This window comes from Xiphophorus maculatus, chromosome 22 (genome assembly GCF_002775205.1).
Source record: "Xiphophorus maculatus strain JP 163 A chromosome 22, X_maculatus-5.0-male, whole genome shotgun sequence".
NCBI lineage: Eukaryota > Metazoa > Chordata > Actinopteri > Cyprinodontiformes > Poeciliidae > Xiphophorus > Xiphophorus maculatus.
In genome coordinates this window covers 3,857,458-3,881,213 of record NC_036464.1, presented here as the reverse complement: position 1 = coordinate 3,881,213, position 23,756 = coordinate 3,857,458, and the positions used below count along the sequence as shown (strand labels likewise).

Here is a 23,756-nt window from a genome sequence, read left to right as displayed (position 1 = left end):
TTTTAAGTCATTATAACACCTGAAAGTAACATTTAGTTGATTCTGCTATGAAATGGCACCAAATGCCTGGAAAATACACAAAACCACTCCTTTAATCTTATATTTTCAAGGTTAAAATTATACATACAGGCTCTTTTGTATTAACAAAAACTCAATCAAATTTGTATAAATGTTGCACAGCCGCATGCCGTTTTAAAGCCAATATCAAACTTCATGCATAATTCTAGCTGGAGAAATGACAAATGCTGTTGTTGTCAGAAGTTTCCTGAAACAAAGCCAGCTTTTAAGTATAGTCCTACATTTTTAAACAATTGAGTTTGGGACTTAAGGAAGAATATTCCACACATCACTGATTCCAAAGTACGTTTGGGAGTTTCTTTGAGATTATTGCCCTGTTTGAGCATTCATCATTTAGCTGTTAATTTGAGGTGAAGCTAAATAATATGAAGGTCCTGCCAAATACTACACATTGTGTAATGAGTCAGTGCCACAAGCATTCAAAATTTCCTCGAATCCTTGAATTACGGAAATTAATGTTTTTAAAAATATACCATTTATTGACTAATCATTCAATCCTGAAAAAAATGGTTGAATTTAATCTAAGTCATAAATTATTATATCCATGCACATTTAGTGTATGTAAGCATTTCTTCGTCACTGTACTGTATAATCTTTTAAAAGCCACACAGCAAAATACCACGGTTGCTTTAAATTAGGCACCTTCTCTCCCAATGCAGTTGCATAATACATACTAACTAAGGCATGCAAATATCACGAGTGTGTTCTCAGGTTTAAAGGTATTAACTAAGATATCTTTTGTTCATTCCCCTAAACTACAGCTGGTGTGTGCATGCGATCCTACGTAACTTGGAAATCTTTTCACACTCTGGCACATACATACCCAATTGGAAGGATTGCTGCTCAGATCTGCCAGGGGTTTTTTTAATCATCACAAATATGTATTCAACACTGCAGAACTCCAGGTTTAGTCTTCGAACCTTCTGCGATGCACCGCTGTCTGCCAAGAGCTGAACTGATTTAACACAAGGCAGCAGTTTGCGAGCTAGTAATAATGTATTTAACTCGTAACCGCTTCCCACAGGAGAGCAAAATGTTTGCATTCGATGTTGGCGCGTTAAAAAGTTAGAGGAAACCAAACCAGTAGCAGCGGGGAATTACTTCCAAACACTAAATAAAGAGACGCAGGCCGGCTGCTGTGGCCAGCGACTAACCAGACTGGACTTCTAAATTAGACGCAGAAATAAAAGTTTTTTGTTTGTTTTTTTCTGGTGAATGTGAGTGACCAATCAGTGAAGCGTACCTGTGAGATATGCAGATGAGGAACGTCTCGGACCAACAGTGACAGCTGTACATTTCTGGGATGTAGTTCTCACCCTAACCTTGACCTTGGAGGGGAATTTTCAGTATCAAGCTACCTCATCTGCATAAGTAATTCAAGTTGTCGCCTTGCATGCTGGTCATTGATTGTAACATAATCAGCAGGATCAGAGACTGTGGTGACTCAGTCGTTCATCTGTGCTAAGTTTAAAACTTGCAAAGTCATTGTTTTAATCAAAATGCTTATCGAAAGCAGGCAATTAAGCCAGTCATGAAAGTCCATTTAATATTTTCTACTGCTTTTAGTGGATATCAGATACCAGTAAAGAAATATTTTGTTGGAGATTCTGGGGTTAGTAGTTTGTCAGACTATGAGAAAGACATTGATATGACTTCCTGCACACTTTACATGCTAAAAATCTAAATAAAAAATAAAAATAGTTTGTTTTAATGAGTAGGAAAAATAATCAGTTTGCTGCTCTGCTAGTCTCTCTTGCTCACAGGAGATGCTTTGTTCCTTTCTGCTTCGGTTAATATCTAACATTACCAGACATACATGGTGAGCTGGAGCAGGAGATGGATGGACAGACTGGAACCTCCTCTGCAGTGATGTGGGTGGTGCTCCGGTTTGTTGTGTTAAAGAATGAGCGGACCCTAAAGCAAAGCGCCTGTTTTACAGGTTTGTTTACACAATAGGATCGAAATAGATTGACATTTGGACAAACAATATGGTAGTACTACAAAATATATTCCCTGCACACTTTTCCAGGACTGATATGCCACGTTACACAATTTTCCTGGACCTTAGCAGAGGTTTTCTGGAACTGATCAACTTCTTCACTGGAAACGTTTATGAAGTGTATAGAAAGTAGTTTAGCACAAATTTTTAGATTAAGCTTTTTAAGGAAGTATTTTCACTTGATTATACGTTGAAGTTTTTTCTATTGGTCTGATGTGATATTCTTTTCTTAAATGCAGTGTTTTCATTAGCTATAAGAAAAAATCCCCAATATTCCATTGGGAAGGCAAAGCATCTTCAGTCAGAGGCTTCTTCAGATTCAGTGCAGTACAGACTGCTGCAGAAGATCTTTCCTGTCCACAGCCAACAGCAATTTCACTAACTCTTTGAAGAATCTAAATTAATGAGTTATAACAACATTTAATTTGCCTTTGGAATTAATAAAATATTTTTTAATTGAATTTGAATTGAATAATATTCTAATTTATTAAATTTGACAGCATATGGTAGGTTCAGTGTAGGACCTGGTAAATTACCTGGTAAGTTTTAGAAATGTTATCTAGAGCACCTGGTAAAGTATCCAGATCATTCCATGAAAGTATGTAGTAAAATCGATTAAAGTACATAGTAAGTCCTAGGAAGGTTCCAGGAAAGTACCTGGCAGATTCTGAAATGGACTAAGTACAATCCAATGAGTACCTGATGAATTTGGGGAAAATACAGAACTGATCAATTCTGGAAGGTATGAGTGAATTTATTTTAAATTGAATGGAAGTGCTTGGAAAGTTTCATGAAAGCTTCAGCAAAGTAACTGGTATGTTCTTAGAAAGTATCGCATGAAGTCTTGAAGCCGTTACTTGGTGAAATCTTCAGTATTATTTGTGTTGCACAGCACTACCTAAAAACACATGATGATCTATAAACGGATCAAACCTGGGCTGGAATATTCTACATTTACTACAGATCATTTAAAATAAACACAAATTGTAATTGTTAAACATTTACTGTATTGGCATCTTTTGTCATATTAGAAAAGTATGTTTTCTGCATCCTTTGTTCTTAGTTTAGACATTTACTGTCAGACAAAAACAGTTTCACAATAACAAGAGCTGTCTTTCATCCGTATGTTACTTCTGTTTAAAATATTTTGCATACAAGTAATACATTACTAAGGCAGGAAAATGTATTCTGACATTCTTAATTTTAACAAACTGTATATTTGTGTGGAAAAATACAACTAAAGCCACCTCTGAGTTCCTGTAGAATTTTAACAATGCACCGGAGCTGTCCAATAACTTCTGAGCGTCATTGTGACCGTACTCACTTGCACCATGCAGGCAAATAAAATCGGTCCCCTCTGTGCTCATTGTTGAGAAACAGCCTTGTAATTTTCTACTTGCAGGGCAAACTAGATTGTAAAAGAAGTGTTTATCTATAATAACAATCTGCAGCTCCATTTCCCCGTGCTGATGCTCTGCCTCTCAGGCAAGAGAGCACCTCAGAGGCTTCAGTGGGCAGAGAAAGGCAGAATGCAAATCATCCCAGTTCCACCTATTGTGGCTCTGTTTCGTGGGCTTCCTAATTGTTTACAGCATTAGCTTTTGCAAGGACTCCACACTGCTGCCCGAGTGGCACTAAGCTGTTTTTAGCTTTCCTCTGCGCAAGCTTGAAACTCTGCCCGAGAGCGGATGAAAACTCCCGTGCCAGCTGGGTTTAACATCTGCCTTAGAACTGAGATTCTGCAGGCATCAAGGCTCTGTTTGCCGATATTTCCAAGGAGCACAGAACACCGCTCTTTGTTGTTTTATTCTCCTCCTTCTTAGCCTTTGCGGCGAACATGACACTTCTAAAGATTCGCCCTCCGTTTAAAAGACCCAATCAATGTCCAAACTGTGGGTTTAACCTTAATTCAAGGCATGCAAGAAGAACAGCATGGTAGTTAAGTAAGAAACATGTAAATAATTCACTCATTTATAAAGCTGCAAGGAGCCGTCTGTGACTTAATGGCAGTATCCACTCATGTGCGGATCTGGCACTGTGACAGAATCAGGTTAAGAAGATAGAGGGAATAAAACAGCATGTCACTTCAGCAGGGTGACTCTAATAGCAAAGCAGAGCTTTGTCTAAGCCAGAGTAATGCTAAACCCCAGAGCTTAAGTTAGTACCCTGGTAAAGCTAATGAGTGTAGCTTATTATTTCTTTATTTCTCTCATGCACTCTGTATCCTTTTGCGTGCAGAACTGATGAGCAGTCATAGATTAGTCAACAGGACTACGGCAAACTGCAGTATAAGGACTTCTCATTGTCTGTTTTATCGGTGCCATCTTGTTGTGCCATTGTTCATGAATAAGTCATCAGTCCTGCTCACGATTCCCCTCAGGCTTATTGCTCGTTCCACTGCCTCCGCTGCCCTGTAAACCCAGCTAAAGAGTTTATGGGAGATAAGAGGCAAAAGAGGTCGTGGGTCCAATAACTGTTTTTATCACCCGGGGTTCTGCAGCAGCGGCCGTTTTTATGTGCGAATCTGCCGGAAACCAATTCTTAATTAGAGAAGTTTGTGGACCCAGCAGCACAGGGCCTAATGGGGGAGTAAGAGGAATCAGAGACGGGGTATCTGTGGAGTTACGAGATTGTTTTGTAACTGTGCCTGATAGCGATGCAGAGACAACAGCAGCGATGAAGCAGGCCCTTTAAAATGTTTGGTTAGGTGCTGGAGCTATGTTTGTCTAGACAAGCCTGAGTCCTTTTTTTAAAATGAGTTCAGCTTATTGATTTTCTAGGAGGCTTATCTTTATTAAAGGAGCCTGCCTTGTCAATGGAATTGCTGCCTTTCCCATCAAGGTGAGCCGATTCTATTTCCTATTATTGGGAGATTTTAAACGGCTGAGTTTAGAGGATAAGCAAAGTTTCAAACTAGCTAAAGGTTTGACGAAACAATATAAAGCTGGTTCTCTTTAATTTTATTAAAATCTAACACACTCACCACTTCCTGGTCCAACAAACTCCGACTGAAAAAAATACATATAAAATGTCAAGTACATTTATGCAGCAGGCCTCCTTATGGACTAGGGACTGAGATGGCCTTGAAAAGATGGCAGAAATTTTTGTCATGAGTAATTTCAGTATATTTTTATCATAACGTAACAATTTATTCATATTCCACTTATAATTCACAACCAAGGCCAGAGAGTAAATAAGATGCCTATGAAACTGACAGTCTGCCTGACCTATAGATTTAGGACAACAAAGGTCTCGACTTGTTTTTTGAAAATTTGCAATGGCCAAACTAAGACCCCATCTCCATGGAGACGATTTTAGGTGTATCTGCAAATGTTTTTTGTTGTTTAGGATGTGAATCCGCACGGATTCGGCTTCTAGGAAGACCAGAAATGATCGTTTTATAAACCTGGTTCCGGACTGAATACATTTCGAAACACCAGTTTCTTGTTTCCATGTGAAACATGTCTTTTTTTTAAAGGATGACACCGTCAGTCCTGTCGCAATACGCAATAAATCAATCATCTGCATGACGAAGTAAAACAAGCTCAATAATTTCCATTTCAATGATTTATAATTTTTCTCTTTTCTGTCAATCTTTTCTACTAAAAATCTGGATGATAAAAGTTTTCAGTTTGTTGCTTTGGTCTCAACTAGCTTTTTGTTGGACAATTTTGTTTCCACAGACTTCATAACTCATATTATTTGTTGTTTCTGTTGTTTTGTCTATTTAAGATAAGATATATCTTGAGAGCAAAAGTGCACAATACTAATTTAAATGTTGAAATTTCTACTACATTATTTTCTGTGGTGCCACTTTCTGTTGTGTGAACACAAATTTTTTCTTAATTGTTTCCGTGCTAGTCTCAATGGATAGACTCACCCAGTTGTTGCATTTAAATAAGAGTATAACTTAAGACTTTTTAAAACATATTTACTAGGAGCTCTAGTAAATATCTTAAGGATAGCCGTGCACCTTTAATTAAAATCTTACTCTATGCAACCCTTAAAATGTAATCTATGCAGTTCTTGCTACATCATACTTAACATCTGTGTATGTAATAGGTGATTTTTAAGATGAAAAATTAATTACAACCACACAGCAATTTTATTAAAACCACATAATTTAAATAAGGGGTGTTTCGTTTTTTCTTCCACCTTTGACAGACGTGCGTTTGGGATAAAAGGCGAAAGTCACTCAGATTTTAATTAGCGGCTTGGCAGACATCTTTAACCAGTTGAGAGATAATGACTAGGATCTTGTGTTCCCAAGTTGCTTGCATATGAAAAGGGGGGAAAAATATGAAAATTAATTACTTATTTTCCCAGACGCAGACAGTGGAATCTTGTCTTTGATTGCATAGTTTGAAAAGTCCTTAATTATCCTAGCAATGAGGCACCGGTTAGGTCGGCAGAAAGTTCTGCGTTTTATGAGGGAAAGGGAGTTCTGTCACACCGGTCCTGCTCTAAAACAAAGCCAGAAGGTTAGCCCCTTCAGAATGAAGTCCTAAATTTAGCAAACAGTGGAAGTGTGCTGCAATTCCCATCAGCTCCTTCTCCAAAGCCCAGATTAGCCATCTCTCTCTGCATTTAGGCACTGGATTGCTCCACAGTTTGTCTGATAATATCTGTTTCGAGCACAGACCACGCTTCTCTTGGTATTTAACAAAGATTAGCTTTAAATTGATGATTAACCTTTGTAATCCTGCAAGCATATCGAAAATGACTTGCTTGTCTTTACCACAGCCCACAAAAGAGACGCTGCATTATCGTTCAGGGGAAAATTGAAGCTCGGAAAGCAAATGAGGCGGTGTTATCTGGCCGTTGCTCGGCTGGATAATGAAGACAAATCTCCAGACTAGGGAACCATCTCATAATGAATCCTAACAGATGATTTTTTTCTTTTTTTGACTTCATAGCGTGAATCTTTTAATAAAACTCCAGTGTGACCCTGACAAGCTATTGGTGGCTGTGTCTTGCCAAACAGTCGATTTTCCTCACGGGAATAAGGAGCAGCCATTGTTTAGATGGCTGTATTAGTCAGTAATCAGACATTAAATGAGTAATTTCTCCATATTTAACTTCAACCGGGGAGGTAATGGTTTAATTTACTGGGCAATGAGTTTTCCCAAGCGGGTGCGCCTTGCATTAAATCACAGCATCTGTTGCTCCAACAAACATTCAGCTTAAAGACTTTTTTTCTCCAATCATTTCAAACACCAGCAGCTCAGAAAGAGAAGACCTGTCAGTAATTTAAGTAAATTCTTCACCTTTCTCACCATAAACCTCAGAGTCCATTATCAGCTCATATATTGCATTTAGTCATTTATTCAATAAAGTTCAAATTCTCCTGCCAACAAGTCAACTTGGAGCTTATTTCAACTCTATGCCCTGATGTAAATATGCAACAAGGAGTTTAAAGAAATTGCAAATGTCCCTTTTAATAAAAATGTGATTAACTGATACTGTACATTAGCTGTGTAACAGTAGTCATTGCAATAAAATGGAAAATGTTGTATCAGTTTAAATTGTAGATTTTTGTAAGTATATTTATAGTGATGCAATGTTATTTGAAGCTGCACCTTTTGAAAGTTGTGTCATTTTTCCCAGAAACTTTAATTTACCCCTGACTCCAGCAACATTTGAGCTGGACAATACTAGGAAATTTGATTATAATATAACTGTTTCCAATCTTCTCAGTGACCTTTAGCATATTGCAACCAACAAACAGTGCATTCCAACAAACAGTCCATTCCAAAGCAGGTTTTTCAATATTATTCATGCAAACATAATTTTACAATGATGATATATTGAGTAATATTTAGTTAAATGTCCAAATGTTAAAAACTCTCCATTCTGTGGGACAAACAGAGGCAACATAGATGCTAATTTAGCAACCAAATGATAGAAGCTGATTTAAAAAAAGTGTTTTATTCATTTTTGACATTAATATTTTATGCATGTTGAGGTTTTCTGTTGACCAGCCACTGGAGGTGCAGCAGGGCACCAGCAGGGAGTATTTACATTTAGCTGAAGAAGCTAATATGTGCCCAAACTTGTTGCTGTAAATGGAGATGATTCATTAACTTTAGTTTTCAGTCATAAACGCACTGATGAAACCTTTCGCACATTTATGTAATTTATCTGGCTTTTTGTCCAACTTCCACCTTAGAGTAGACGAGCAAAAATTCGTCACACCTGTTGATGTCAGAATCATAAAATCAACATGTTCAAAGAATGAGACATTTACTCAATTTGTGAAAACCAAAAGAGGGATATTTTTTTTTCCAAAATACTGTTGCTAAAATCTCATTTTGACGCAAAAAGCTTTAAAAACTAGGCACCAAGACCAACTTTAATATACAATAGCTATAATAATATCAACAGTTCATTTTATTACCAGTTAGTAGACTGACAATTTAAAAATATATATTATTTCAATATAAAAAGCAACAAAATAATAACCGAGGCTCACCTTTCAGCATCATCTCTGAGAGACCAACTGAGACAATGAGTGTAAAGAGGTTAACGTATCAACGGCTGCTTAATCCAATCCTTACAGAAATCCGGAGCAACCAAGCGGATCACAGCCCACACACCACAATCCTATTGCTTTGCATTAAATGGATATAACATACGGAGGCGGACATGTTGCTTTAAAAAGTCCAGGTCAACGTCTCTCAGGTCTCTGGCCATGCCAACAAAATACAACAGTTTGTGTTAACTTTATGACAGATTACCCGAGGTTATTACTTAAAAAGTTAAAAAGAACTTCTGGATTATACAATTGAGATTATTCCAACCTCTAGAAAAATGTATCTGATGGACTCTGAAAACAGAAGCTGGCCTGTTGCTTTAACAGAGTTTTCCACGTATTAATTTTAAGACTCAACCTAAATGAAATCTGAAAAAATATTCAAACTTGTAAACACTTTAAAACGCAGGAGTAATTGTTCAATTTGCGTTTTTGTTTTGGGCTTCATGTCACATTCATAATATTTCATATTGCCAATCGTTCCAGTCTTTGGAAATGAACAAAATGCCAAGGTCAATAGAAGAAAACATTTTGAGTTGCATTACCAAAGTTAAAATAAATTAACTTTTTAATATTTTAATCATACACCTGTACAACTAATAATACATTTGGAAAGTCCATTTTAAATGCATTAAATTACATTTGTTTTCTTGGTATTTCCATGTTTTCATGTCTTACATGAAATGGTGCATCACTCCATTGCGTGAGAGGAGATTTGCTTGGATTCAGATATCTCATTTCAGCCATATGTGCTGATTTATTTTGGAGTTGATCTGCGAGTCTTTTAGCAGCTGAGTAAGAGACTTTAACAGATAGCGAAGTGTGATTTTTCTCCTGGTGAAATATGTTCCACATGTGTCTGAGGAGCTCCAGTGTTTCACCTAGAAATGTATTCACGCTGATTTTTTGTTTGTTCTTTGAGAACGTAGTTCCCTTTGGTTTTGTGTAACATTTCAAGGAAAGGTTAGGCAAATCTAAACTTCTACTGCCTTAACTGGAAGCAGCTCTTGACATTTGTGCCATAAGAGAAGATTTTGTTTTCTCAACATAAATAAAAACATATATTATCATTAACTTCCAGGATGAAAAACTCTTTGTTTAGCTTTCAGAAGCTTTGAAAACACAGCTAGTTGCTCTATGAGGAAGTATACGAAGACTATGGAACAAAGAAGGATACAGAGAAAAGGATCTGAATTAATGACGTCTTATTCATGCTGTTAAAAACAAATTCTGCAACAAACTCTGGAGCCTCGCAGGGAGCTGTCCGAGGTGCTGAAAGAAACTGTTCATCTTGTTTAGTTTTTTTTTTTTTTGGAAGGAGAAAACCCTGGAGAGCTCCTGCCTTTCTGCTGCCCAGAGGGAAATACTGCTCCTCTTAAAACTGAAATTGAACTTTCCAAGATGTTGTTACTCTGTCTTTGGTTTTATCTCATTTTCTTTTTTTATGGCTAAAGGCAGAGAAGAGACACAGAGATACACACATTTACACATCGCCATCCAGGTGTGTATGTGTTCAGGTTTGCAGCCAGAAAATAGTACAGCCACGGAGCCAGAAGGAATATTTGTTAAAATGTACATTGTAGTTTTATTGCGCTCATATCCAGCGCCTTGTAAAACTATTTACCCTGTGAACTTTTAACATTGTGATGTTACAACCACAAGCTTCAATGTGTTTTATTGTGATTTTATATAATAAAACCACCACAATGAATCGAGGAAATATAATATCCCAATATATGCTTTACACATTTTTCACAAATAAAAATCAAAAAAGTGTGTTATGGATTTGTATCCACTGCCCCGAAGTTAATACAATTTTTGAGTCTTTGTGGGCATGTCTACCAGCTCTGCCCATTTACAAAGTGTTTTAGTCGTTCTTTGCTTGTTTTGTTTTTAAGTTGAGTTAGATTGGATGAACATCTGGAAACATCAAGTTTTTCCACAGATTCTCTCTGAGACGTAGGTCTATGCTTTTGCTAGGCCATTCTGAAACATGGATGTGCTTTGAAGCTCTGGCTGTTCAGGGTCATTTTTCTGCTGGAAAATATTGTTTTTCCTCTTAAGTTTTCTGACAAGGCTCTGCATTCCTGTTCAGTTCCTGTCATCTTAACATTTAGTTTTGTAAAAAGTACATACTCCTTAAAATAATGCATGCCTACACTACCCATAAAGTTGACAGCTTTTCTTTTATTTTTAGGAACAGTCCTCTTTGTTCTTGTGGCTTAACTTTCACTGTGGTAACTGTGGAAGAGACTGGTCCACGAAGTTTTAAGATTTACAATTTATCTGTCATTTGACAAGATTGAAAAAATATGTTTTCCAACTTCGTAGAAATTGTGAAAAGAAATCAAACTACTTCTGCAGTAGGAAACAAATGCTTTAAAAAAATTTCTGCTGCCGATCTGAAACAAACTATTAGAGCACCTGTAGATAAAAATCATTAAATTAATCTTGAGGCCAAGATAACCCCAAAGGCAAAATGAAGTAAACACATAAACTGTGTGTCTCTCCCAACTTGCATAAACATTTTGCAAGTTGGATTTCTCTGTATTGATGTTAGTATAGAACAAATACAAGAAGTCGCTGCTAATCCTGAATATTAATATCAAAGGAAATCACCATTCTCAGGAGGAGTCTGTTTTAGCATACAGTTATTAGGAAAATCACAATGTGCTGAATTATTGTGCAACTGAATATAAACAAAAGAATACAAGTCATCTTACTCACTTATTTACTAAAGTCGACAAATAAGCTATTCACAATGAACACTTTTTACATTCCTTAATAGTTTAGGACACAACATCACTACATTCATCTGTCTGAGTTTTGTGTGCAGCAGCATCCAGAGCTGAAGAACTGAATAATCTTCCCTGGGGATGATTCTCATGATTCAGAACGGCCCAAAACTTCCTGCTTTGGTCTGAGTGAATGAGAATGAGAGAATGACAAAGGGAGTCGTGTCATTATTCTGTCATCTCTGAGGCCTCTGCTGGCTAGCAAGGATGCTTGGGATGGCACATTGTGCCTTATAATAGAAAGAATCTTCTTTTTTAGTATCTGTACTAAAAAAGAGACTATGGTTGAAGAAAATCTGCCTTTAAATTGTATTTCTAAGTCCAGCCTTGAGGTCTAAGCTCACTTGACTTGTTCATCATTCGTTCTAAACCTTTCCAACCGTAGCCTGAGCACCAGTAGCTACATTTTTAATTATTCTCTAGAACTTTTCAGTTAGACTCTTCCTTTTCTGTGCATTTTCATAACTGTGCAACAAAATGTCACATTTTTCAATTACTATGTCTTAATAACTGAGAATGATACAGCTTTCTTTTAAAGCGTTTATTCTGTGTCTGCTAATTCTCTGTTTGGCCCAACAGAAAGTAAATCTATGCACCGAAATATAAGGTGTTCATCACTCTGTCAGAGGTCGATTCATTGACATTTTGACATATCAAAAATCAGATTTTATTTTCAAACCTAAATACGTTTTTAAATCTGATTTCCTGTTTAGTTTTTTACATGAACTCTTTAACAAGTCCCATTTGGATCGAGATCCAGTCTACTGATGGGCAGTCCGTGTGTCTGTGGGGGTCAGAATCAGAGTACATCAGTTAAAATCGGTTCTTTTAATTACGAATTATCTGTGCTCTTATTTTTTAATAATGCTCACATTTTTATTTTTTGATAGCTTGCAATGCAAAGCTTAATATTGATCCCCGTCTCTTAACTCCAACATTTTAAATCTAAAAATGTTTGAGTCTGTCCAGGCAGAGCTTACCGTTTTTCTTGGACTTACCCATCACTAATTCTTCACTAAATGTGGTAAAACATGAGCAGTTACAAAATATTTCAATAAGTCCATAACTTCTTTAAAATCTGTTTCAAGTTTAACAGTGTTTTTTGTGTGACTTTCTTGTAAAAACAATTACTATTCATGAAGCAGATTTCCCAAATATTAATTATTGACTGTTTGGTAGTTGTAAATGGTAAGAAGTGTGAGCAGCAATAATCTTGGGTGTGATCGTCTTTTCTTTCATTTTAATCCTCCAGGCTATGAAGTCATTTTATTATTGATATTTATTATGGATTTTTTATGTTCCTGAACACAGAAGGCTAATTTTAGGTGAATTGTTTTAAATCCACACAGGCTCAAAACTAAACATGCAGGCATGTTGGTTAAATGACCTTGAGTAAAATGTCACTCTGCAGTTTCACCTCTATATTAACACACTATATGTTTTTCAAAACAACTTTATGAGTCATCTGTATCAAGGTCTGGTTGGAACAACTACCTGCGTCCAGATTTCAAACATATGACTGAGAGAGTTACTTTCAGATGACAGAAAACTGATCAAATTGAAAAGGTGCCAACATGGAAAGAAGCGCGAGCTCCAAAGTCAACACCTTCAAGGATAATTAAAGTTTGCAACCAATGCTGGTGTCTTATAGCTTCTGGAGATGAGTTTGATACTAAGAGGGACAAAAGCTTCTTTCAGACCGTACTTTCAATCAGCAATATAAAATACAAAGCAAAGACAGCTGCATCTTTATGCAAGTCTCCAGGTGTGATATGAGCAGCATTGTCCCAAAGTTTTTCTGCCTTTTGCAAATGTTTTAGATCTGCTCAACAAAGCAAATACACAAATAGGCAAATTTTTCACTAAGAATTTAGAGTTACATGACATTATCTGCAAATACTGAACCGTGTTTAAATAATTAGAGGGCGGCTTGTATTCTCCAGACACGTGGTGCAATTTTATAACACAGTCATGTAACTATGCTACCCTCAGTTGTTAGGAAGATGCTGTATATACAAAAAACACAACTTTAAAGAAAAGACATTTGACTTGGCATCATAGACGTATCTGACTAATCAAAATTGGCATCTCAACAAAGCATCACCATGCCGACCAATGATGGGGTTTACAACCAGGAATGTTGTAGTTTGTATGAGTTCAGCAGGTGTTTGCTAATTGCTGCTGCCACTAGTCTAGTGGAGACTGCAGCTCTGAAGAGGGGATTTGTGGAAAGAGGCGGTGCTATGATGGAAAGTAACACTCTCTTTATGAGAGAATGACATTATAACATGATGTAAAGCTCAGAAAAGTCAATTTTGCTCCATGCCTTCCCCCACTTCAAAACCAGAGTCCACATCAGAAAACAATCAGTTCAAAGGAGCTCTACCAGTTCAGCATCTTTTAGGTACTGAACTGGAAGTATGTCAGATGCTCGCCAATGGCTAAAAGAGTTAAGAGACATTTCGCCACACAATAAAGCCATTTGTATAAAAATCTAAGCCTGGATATATAATCTTTACCATTGGTAGATTTGAGAAAATCTACAATAATTTCAAATTATCTAAATTATTTCCCCCAATTCTTTTTTTTAAAGATGTATTAAGAAGTAATGAGCTGTAATGAGAAAAATTATTAAGTAAATCATTAAAAATCATTAAAAAATGACAAAGGCAGTCACATCCATGATGTGTGTACTTAAACTTCTGAATTGCAGAGTGTTTCTTTTTATATAGATGTTTCTTAATAAAGCCTATATGACAGACTATCAACAGTAATGATGAATAGAGCTGGCATGGGCCTGTCTCATCTGTGGCAGGCGAGAAACAAAAGTAATGAATAAATAACTTTTCCCATCATCAAGTGGAATGATAAATCTACTTTATAACACAAGGCAATGATGGCTGCATCGAGCCTTTCTTCGCCCTCTTGATGAAAAAGTGGCTTGCGAGATCTATTCACTCGGAGGCCCTTGCAATCTCTCTCGTCTCCTCGTCCGCCCACTCCAGTCCTCCGTCCCTTCACTTTCAGAATGGCAGTAAATTAAGCAGAAAACAACCTGTTGTTTGATGCCGTCATCAGACTCTTTGTGTCTTTAATAAGCCTTTCCCTAAAGGCTGAGCTCAGACACGGAGGCTTTTGATAATGAGGACACAGCAGCAGCACCGTGTCACACACACACGGTATGCTACCTTTTTCCTACATTTTTGTTAGCCGTCACGCTGAATTATGACTGGTGATGTATGGTGACAATCACATGGACAAATGTGGGACTTTGCACCATGGATTGCTGCCTACTGCGCAGTCATGAATTATGGAATTTGGCACAAATATGCAAATCTGAGTATTAGCCTAGTTATACCCTGGTACTGTAAGTTGCAGTCACGTATCTATTATGCATGAACTAAAGGACGGGAGTGAAGAGGTCCTGGCAGCCAGCTTCACAGCCCTTTCTCAGTTGCTCATTTTCACATCATGAAAGGACATGTAAAGCAGGAAAAGCTAGCTCCACAATGCTAACTCTCTGTGGCTCTGTTCCTCTGAAGGCTTGAGGGAGTGCAAGCTTGCCTCCACACTCAATTCCCAAGCTACTTAAAATAACAATGGCTTCCATAGGATTTGGAAGCCTGGAAGATATGCAGGGAACATGCAGAAGTTGCTGCTAATCCTCTAATTTCCTCCTACAGGGCTGATATGAAAATGCTGGTCTGATCAGTAATCACTCCACCAGGGAGCCAGACAGAAGATCCAGTCAACAAATAAAATAACCTCTGTATGACATTAATATCACAATGCTGGGTGGGTGAGGGATTGTGCCTGGGTGACCTAATCACAGAAGTACATCCAAAATAAAAGGCCATCACAATGGAGGAGCTGCAAGGTGCAAAAACTCAGATTTGACATCATGCAAGGAGTCCATGGAGAGGAGAGAAGTGACGACTAAATTCAGAAGTTTGAAAGTGACCTGAATGAATATTAGCAAGAATATCAACCAATTATCAAACACATGACAGCAGACTGCGTCTATTTAACAGCTGTATTTAAAAAAATGTCACCGCTCACACTGAACCAACAAACTGTAGTATTTGTTCAAGTTGATCTCTACTTATAAAAACGATGTTTTGTTAGCAGTGAAGTTAGTAAAAACAAGAACTTTTGTATTAATTTGAAAACATACACTTACAACATTATACCTATTCCACACATAATCTCAAAGCACTGCAGAGTAAATGAAACAAAAAATAGACTCAAGACCAGAAGCAGGTAAATTCAGCTTGACAAACAATAACTTTTCATCAGTCAGTCAAAAGAAAAAACAAACAAACATGCTAACAGCAACACTCTTCTATGTGGATGTCACTACAAAGTGAAGGCTAAGTGAGCTATCAGTATTAGTGAGGTGTTTTTTTTAGAGGAAGCACAAAACCTGTTGAGAGGTATTTATAACAAAATCTAAAGTCAAGATTTGTGGGAACACTAACTGATAATGTAAGTAACAGATTCAAGTCAGGTTTAGCTCAGATATGTACCACAAAACAAACATTAAAGTAGGAAGCTAACATGGAGCCACATTAGCAGTGTTGTAGTCGTTTTGTGCTCTAAGCTGCACCTGGCTAACATCTGTTGTCCCGCAGATTGTTCACAGTCTGTTTTATCATTCAGCTCATTAACAGTTTAGGACAAAAAAAATTCTTAGCCCATTGTGATTAGATTTGTTGTTATATGGGGAAGAGTTTAAGAACTGTAAATGACACCTTAATGAGAGCTCCTCTGGGAAACCCCATGCCGTTTCATTACCTTAGCATCTGCTGCTAATTGTGATCATCTTAAAAGATAAAGTCCCCATAAGAAAAATTACTTCTCTTCTGAACAGCTACAAAATGTTATTTCATATAACCAACATAATGTGTGTTAATACTGTGTAATGACAACAGTATTAACATTTTCCTCATCACTCATTAATTCGTCTCTGTATCAGTTCTTGTGTATTCTGCCTGTTATTCTCCTCTTTACTGTTTTTAATCACAGGAAGTCATTTTGTTGCTATGTTGATCTCTGGAGCTGCATCACCGACGCTACGCTTAGCTGAATGTTTTTGTCTGCTTCTGTATCAGTGTCATATTTCCTTCTTACTGTTTGAAAAACGTCATTGTCTTGTCAACATTTTGTGCTAAGCCCAAAAATACACTAAAAATAGAAAAGTGTTACACGATGGTGAGATGAGTCCTCTGAAAGCATCTGGAGTACCTCAAACTCCTGCCTGGTTAGTTTTGTTACGTATGCTACAGCGACAAATGCGTCAAAGGTTTTAACATAATGGTGCACAGTTTGCTAAGGCATTGACATTCAAGACATGCCCAAAATATTACCATTATTACTCCTACAGTTGAGGTGGATTGTTTTCTGTTGTTTGCAAACTGCAATTTCACCATTAGGTGTCACTAGTGGCCGTTTGTTGAAAGGAGGTATTGCCTGTCAAAGATGGTGTAATATTAAAGCTCAACATTAATTCAGCTGAAATATTGCTCAGTTAGTCAGAGATTTAACTTAGATAACTTTTTCCCAAACTTTTTTTAGAAAGAAAATATTACACTTTGTGCCAGATTTATAAAGACAAATAATTAAATGCAAATTTCCCATTTATCTGACCTAGATAATTAATAAGCTTTTTACCTGCCACTGCATTCAGACACATATGATTTGCTTTTCTATTTTTTTTCAGCTACACCTTACCTTTACCTCAGATTTGCAAATGTTATTGTGCACTTTTGACAGCATCTAAAGCTGGTTCCATAAAAGCATCTAAACCAGCCCCCACAATAAGGAAAAGAGAACAACTCTGGAATTCATTTGCATTTTTAACAAATCTCATGTATGCCCTAGCTAATAGTTTTCATCCTTTAATTTGGCAAACAGAAACTCATCAAATATTAATCCCATTCTCTTGTTAGTTTGGATTGCTTGTGATTAGGAGAACATGTGGAAAAGAAAATGCACTTTTGTTTTGTTTTTGTTTTCCTCCTCCCTTCCTCTCCGCTCAAGTGGAGCCAACTGGATAAACTCCATCAAACACAAACCTAATAACGAGATATTGTACACAAGAAATGGCTTCTTCTCTCTTTTTTTTCTGTCATTCTCATAAGAAACTCTGCTCATGTTGTTGTGTACACTGACCCGCCGTGTTTGTCCAGTCATACATCACAAAGACACCTCGAGGATTCCCGGGGGGATTTAGAAATCATAACACATCTTCAGACCACTGCCATCGTTACGGCCAGAATCAGAAACGCTTTCTTACTGTCGGTTTGTCATCTCTGGAACCCCGGTCCTGCTTCTAACAATTAGCTTCAGGAGAAAATAAAAACAAATAAAAGTGGGGGTTTTTCTGGTTAAAAAGAGGAAACACTTTATCCATCCAGGTTGATTAGTTTGGTATAAAAATAATGAGGATGAGTCCACTTTCACTGTAGCCTGCTGTCCTTTACTTTCATTAAACAAATCATTTTCTTACCAAATTATTCCCTCTTACACAAGTCTTTTGTTTTATTAATGTATAAAACACTTTTTCTTTACACTGCAAGTCACATTTATTGGGACTTAACATCAAGATGTGCAAAAAGCATTAAAATATTTTATTGTAGTAGCATAATCTCACACTGAAAAGATTAGGGGAGTCAAACTTTAATTATTATTTTTGCTTTACAACATTTATTCATTGGTTCATTTTTACAGAATCACAACTTTAACAATTTATTGGCATCAATATAGCATCTAAAAATTGTTATGAATAATTGGTGACACTTTGTGTCTAAAACTATTAGGGTTTTTAAAATTTCTCACTTTGATTGGGAAAAGTTTACCTTTGGTTCTTGTCCAGCCTAGTGACCAGTGGGTAAAAACAATCATCTTTTTGGATTTTTCCACCAAAGCGGTTAGAACATTTTGCAACTGGTTTTATAAAAGAACTGGTTTTCAACAAGCATCTTGGTTACTGTTACTGTACTATGTAAAAATCTCCGACAGTTTTATTTTGTATTTTTGTGTTGGTGAAACTGCAAGGAAGCAGTTTAACTGCAAACATTGCATCATTTTATGCCAGCATTCAAACAAACAAAGCATTCACTACAGTATTTATCATGGAAACATCAGCTGTTAGCTCTGGTCTTTGCTTTAATGACTCACTTAAACTCTGTGAGGAGTTAGATTTAAAAAAAACAGGAAGACTGAGTTCATGTTATTCCATGACTAATCTAACTTTTTCTCATATTTGGACTTACTTGTGAGTTTCAAACTTGGCAGTCAACAATGAGGTGAAAGATGGAACATAGTTTAGGCCGTGAACTCGAGCTGCGCTGCTGTTTCAGAATCTACGAAGTCTAACCAATTTGGGTGGCCATGAGATGCAAAGCATGCTGCATGTCATGTGGAGATTCTTCTTGTTTCTGATTATCTGAGGTCAGAGGCCATCTCCTCACTTTCTACTATCCAGAAGACAGAAATGATCAGGGGTGCAGAGATGCTGTCATTGCTATGGTTGAAAACCACTGCCACTGAGTGATGGCAGTGGTTAAATGTCAAACTTTACTATATCGACTAATCTAGATGTATTCAAACATTTACCATTGGTGCCAGAGTCAGAGCTCACAACAGTGGGATACACAAAGAACGGCGCTAAGCAAGCATAGGGCCAGTTTAGAATTAGAATCTGTTTGTGGAGGCATCCCTGGGGAAATGTTATATCTAAGAGAAACAGAAATTCATAAATTATTAATGTAAAGTTCCTAGAGGCTTATCATCCTCAAAAAATGAAGTATAAATTAAAATAGTGCTTCACTTTCATTTTACTTAATGGTTAATTAAAAGGCACCAATAATAGTGCCACTGGTGATTTTGGTTGAAAGTTATTTCTATACATGTTTTTTTTTTTGTTTCCCACCCAAATAAAAATGTTTTTCTTTCAAAAATGTCCCGTGTGTGAAAATATTATAATACAATGTTTTTATTCTATTTCATTTTAAGTGTTTTACACATCTTTACAAGGGAGGCATTAGATGTCGTTAGTATATTTAACAAATTATTTTGTATTGTATGGATCTTTCTATGCATAGACTCACAAGACTTTTATTCTGACAAATTTGCAATATAACTGAAAGTCAGTTTCATACAGATCAAAAGAAGAATTACCATTTAGACTTAACATATCTCAGTGTAACAAGCTGTAGGAACCTATGAAGAGCTGCAAGAACATCATCAACCCATTTCTTCCTGTGGAGGATTGTTGTGCAGCTTCAGCTTGAACAACTACAAAAAGGTTGAACCTATTTTAAATACAAACCAATTAAAAACGACTTTTAGCTGCAGGACAGGATCAGGCTGGTACTGACAAACAGCACCTTATGTTTCATTTAAATTTCATTACACAACTTATTCCAGTCAAATACCAACTAATGCCTTTGAGAAATTGAGCGAGCTCAAGGCACCGGCTCGAATGAAGCCAACACCCACATGCTCATAATCAAAGGTGAATTGTTGCACAGCCTGTGGCAATTTGCATCCAGTGGAAATTCACTTGGCTTGGTCTGACATCAGATATAGGAGATGTGATGCTGTGAAGGGTAGGCAGTGTGTGCAGGGCCACATTTCCACCAAGAGCTGGAGAGTGGTAATTATCATCAGCTGCTCTTGTCTGATTGAGTCTACCCTGCAACTACAGCATGAGATTAGTCACTTTTTATACTTGCAGCAGCGTTCAGGGCTGGATGAAGAACTTTGCTTCATCTTTAAATGCTGCAACTTCACAAATTTCAGTGGAAACTTTTAAAGAAACTAGTTTGTGCCACACTGAAAAGGGGATAATCCTACAGAACAATGTGCTCCTCGGAGCTTCTGCAGCTAATTTATTGAATGTAGCATTTTAATTAGCTTGATCAATACTCTATTAGAGAGGGTTTAAATGTGAACTGCAGAGAGAAGACAAAGCGCTCAACTGAGTGACAGACAAGCTCAGACACAACAGATGCAGCTCAGCCCAAAACAGATGACTGGATTTTTATTCCTGCACATTAAATGTTAAATGATCTTTTAGTAAATCGCTGCATGAAAGCATCGCTCAGTGTCTTTTCACATAAATAAAGTAGAATAAAACATTGGTTACCTCTTCCGGCGGGTTTGGTGCTGGTCTGAGCGCCTCTCGGGTTTTTGGTTGTTCTCAGGAGCGGAGGATGTAGATGATGCTGAACACCGGAGCGCGCTCCTGCGTCCCGCCGGTCCCCGCACAACAAACGCGTCCGTCCCTTCCCACGGCCACTGTCATCACTGAGTCGGTTCGGAAGCGAGCAGACTACCAGCTGCCGGAACGGAGCGCTTGTTTATTCAAAGCAGACGACTCGGCTCCGTCTCCGAGGCTGTGTACAGGAGGAGCGCCGTGGCCACGCCACTGCCTCAGTTTTGCGTGGCAGACAGGAGGGAAGCGGGGAGGAGCCGTTTCCCGTGTGACGATCAGGGCAAGGTGCTCCACTCGCTGATGCGCTGTGCGCCTCAGCAGAACCGTTTCTGCTCAGCTTGTCTTTCATATTTCCTTAAATAGTTTGTGCAGCTTGTTGGAAGGTTCTATTTTTGGTTTTATGTACATAGCAACCCACCAACGAGTCCAAACTGTTTTTACAATGCCGTGTAATATTGAAAATGAGTAATTCAAGAGGTAAATCTAAAATTCTTTAGATTAATATTTATGGCTAGTGAAAAAAAATCATTTTCTCAAACAACGTGAGCATACAGAAGCATTCAGCTTCTATGCACCACAAATCTGGAACAAACTTCCGGAAAATGGTAAAGCATCTGAAACTCTGAGATCCTTTAAATCTAGACTAAAAACCCACCTGGTAAGAGTTGCTTTTGCACCATAATTAATTAAACACTGACCAACATTTTGATGAGGAAATACGTGGAAAAATCTGAAGCACTTTAAACTGCCGTGTTGCTGAAATGTGATACACAAATAAAATTTGATTGATGAGTCATTTTAAACTTTCATTCTTATGGCCTATCCATTAAGAAGACTGGAAACTTTATATTTGCCCCCTAGATCATTGTCTTTAGCACTTTTCCAAAGTTTGGGTATTAAGAGATTCATAGAGCGCGGGGTAGATTTATTACAGAGCAAAACGTTTTAAAAGTTTATTTCTGTTGATTTTGATGATTGGCTTTGAGTGCATGAAAATCTTAAAGTTGAGTTCTTCAGTTATTTGGGGCTGGGAGGTCAGACAGCCCCAGGGCAGCTGTGGCTACTATCCAGTAGCTTGCCACCATCAGCGTGTGAAAATGTGTGAAAGGGTGAATGCCAGTGAAGCACTTTGGGGTCCTCTGGACTTGATAAAAATACCATTTACAGGTCAAAATGTATTCATATACATTAAGTCCTTTACTATAATGTGTATTGACAAGTGATTTTATGAAAAACAAATATTTTCTAAAGTGGGTTTAAAATTTTCCCATATTCAAGATGATGCAAATATCTTTACCATTAGGAGTAGCTAGAAGAAATAAGAAGTACTTACAATGCAATAGAGTATTTTTTTGTAATACTTGTCTGTATTATCAGGTTTTTACTTTCATTTTTTTATTCCCATTACAGATCAAATACTTGCTCAAGGGATTCTGTGGAAAGGCTTTTAATTGAAAAAGATGAGGCAGCCTTGCTGAGCAGCTTGCATGTGACACAGGTTATATTTTTGAGAGCTGCTCCAAACGGCCGGGAGTGAACCGAAGCTGTGAGCCATATTTTACAACAGATCATTTCATTCAAAACGTTGAGCTTGGTGGTTCAAATGAATAGCGCCTCTAAATGATGACTCAAACATTTTCATGGTTTACTGTCATAAAGCATGTGAATTCTTGAACTGGTTTCAGAACATCAAATCTCCCATTTGTCTAGAAATGGTATCAGACATTTCATGGGTATGTGTTTATAACTAAAAATCTGAAACATTTCAGTTTTAATTTTTCAGTCATGAATATAAAAAACAGAAATGCTCATCTCTTCCTTTATGCCACGTATTGCCTTTAAATGTGTAACTGCAGCAAAACTATATTATACATCTATTGTTTTTGGAGGGGACAAAAGTAATCACTCACCTTCCAAATCTCAGAAATTTACACAGCATTACATGAATTATTAACAGCACAACTTCACTGATCTTACAAACAAGAAAAGGGTACAAAAGTTAAAATTTATTGTGGATTTTCACTCATTTCCTCTGGGTCAAAATAAATCATTTTGGTTAACATATATGCATACACACCCACCTTTTGTAGCTGTCAACAAATATTTATTATTTGACCATTCTTATCAGTTTGAATCGCTGTCCTGTTAAAACATCCAGCTGTGTTTAAGTTTCAACCATTAACTTGTTAAACTAAGGAGAATCCAAAGACTAAAAGGAAAGTCATTCATTATTCCATCCACTCTATGCAATGTGTCAGAACCTGTGACAGGTAAAACTTTCACAGCATGGCATTCCCGCTAACACCTTTAGCTGCAAGTACAGCGATTTTTAGGCTTAAAAGTGGCTTTTCCAGACATTTTTCTCTTCACTTTGACCAAGTAGCTCAATCGTTGTTTTGTCAAACCATAAAACGATTCTCCAGCAGACATTTCTCTGCCCTATGTAGGCAACTGCAAATTTCAGTCGAGGTTGAAGGTGTTTATCTTGGAGCAGGGGCGTCTTATTGTTTGTCCCAGATTATGAAGTCATAATCTGGGTTCACTGCAGATTAACCATGAGCTGCTTTTCTGGTTTAAAGTAAACTTAGGTTTTAAAAAGTTGTGGTTTCAATTCCACAAAATTTTTTCACTATACCTCCCAGGTTAAAGTCATTTTTAAGTGCGACAGAAAAAATGCTAGAAAGATTGGCAATTCATTAATTCTAGGATGAGCGCCATTTTTTGTTTAGTGAATTTCTTAATACTATGTCATAAAGCCATTCAACCAAAGTATAAAAAATGTTAACATTTAAATAGAAGGATGTTAAAAGAGTGGCAGTAAACTTCTGACTGAACTTTTATAGTTTATCAGCATAAAAAGTTTTTAAAATTAGCATAAAGGCTACATTTGATGAGATGTCAGCCCCATAACCTAGAGAGGAAATGAACTCAGATGTCTAATAGTCAAACGGTGGGCCATGAGAATACTTCATTATGTTGATGCTGATGATGTTGTTAAAGAGCTGCATGGAAGATATCATTCCAGCCACTGACATAGACTGTGACTCAAGACATTTCCACATACATCAAACCATGCTTCCTGTCTCTACAGAATGTTTCATTATAGATGCCATGGGAATCTAACAGAGGAAA

General features: G+C 37.2%; 1 protein-coding gene across 1 annotated transcript in view; it reads right to left on the bottom strand.

Annotated features, from left to right (window-relative positions):
• Positions 1-20,895, bottom strand: part of LOC102220745 (heparan sulfate glucosamine 3-O-sulfotransferase 1-like) — a 32,041-nt gene extending 11,146 nt beyond the window's left edge. The window contains exon 1 of the mRNA XM_005795171.3: positions 20,556-20,895. The gene's annotated coding sequence lies outside the window, so the exon portion shown is untranslated. The remainder of the gene's footprint in view (positions 1-20,555) is intronic.
• Between the last annotated feature and the right edge of the window lie 2,861 nt (positions 20,896-23,756).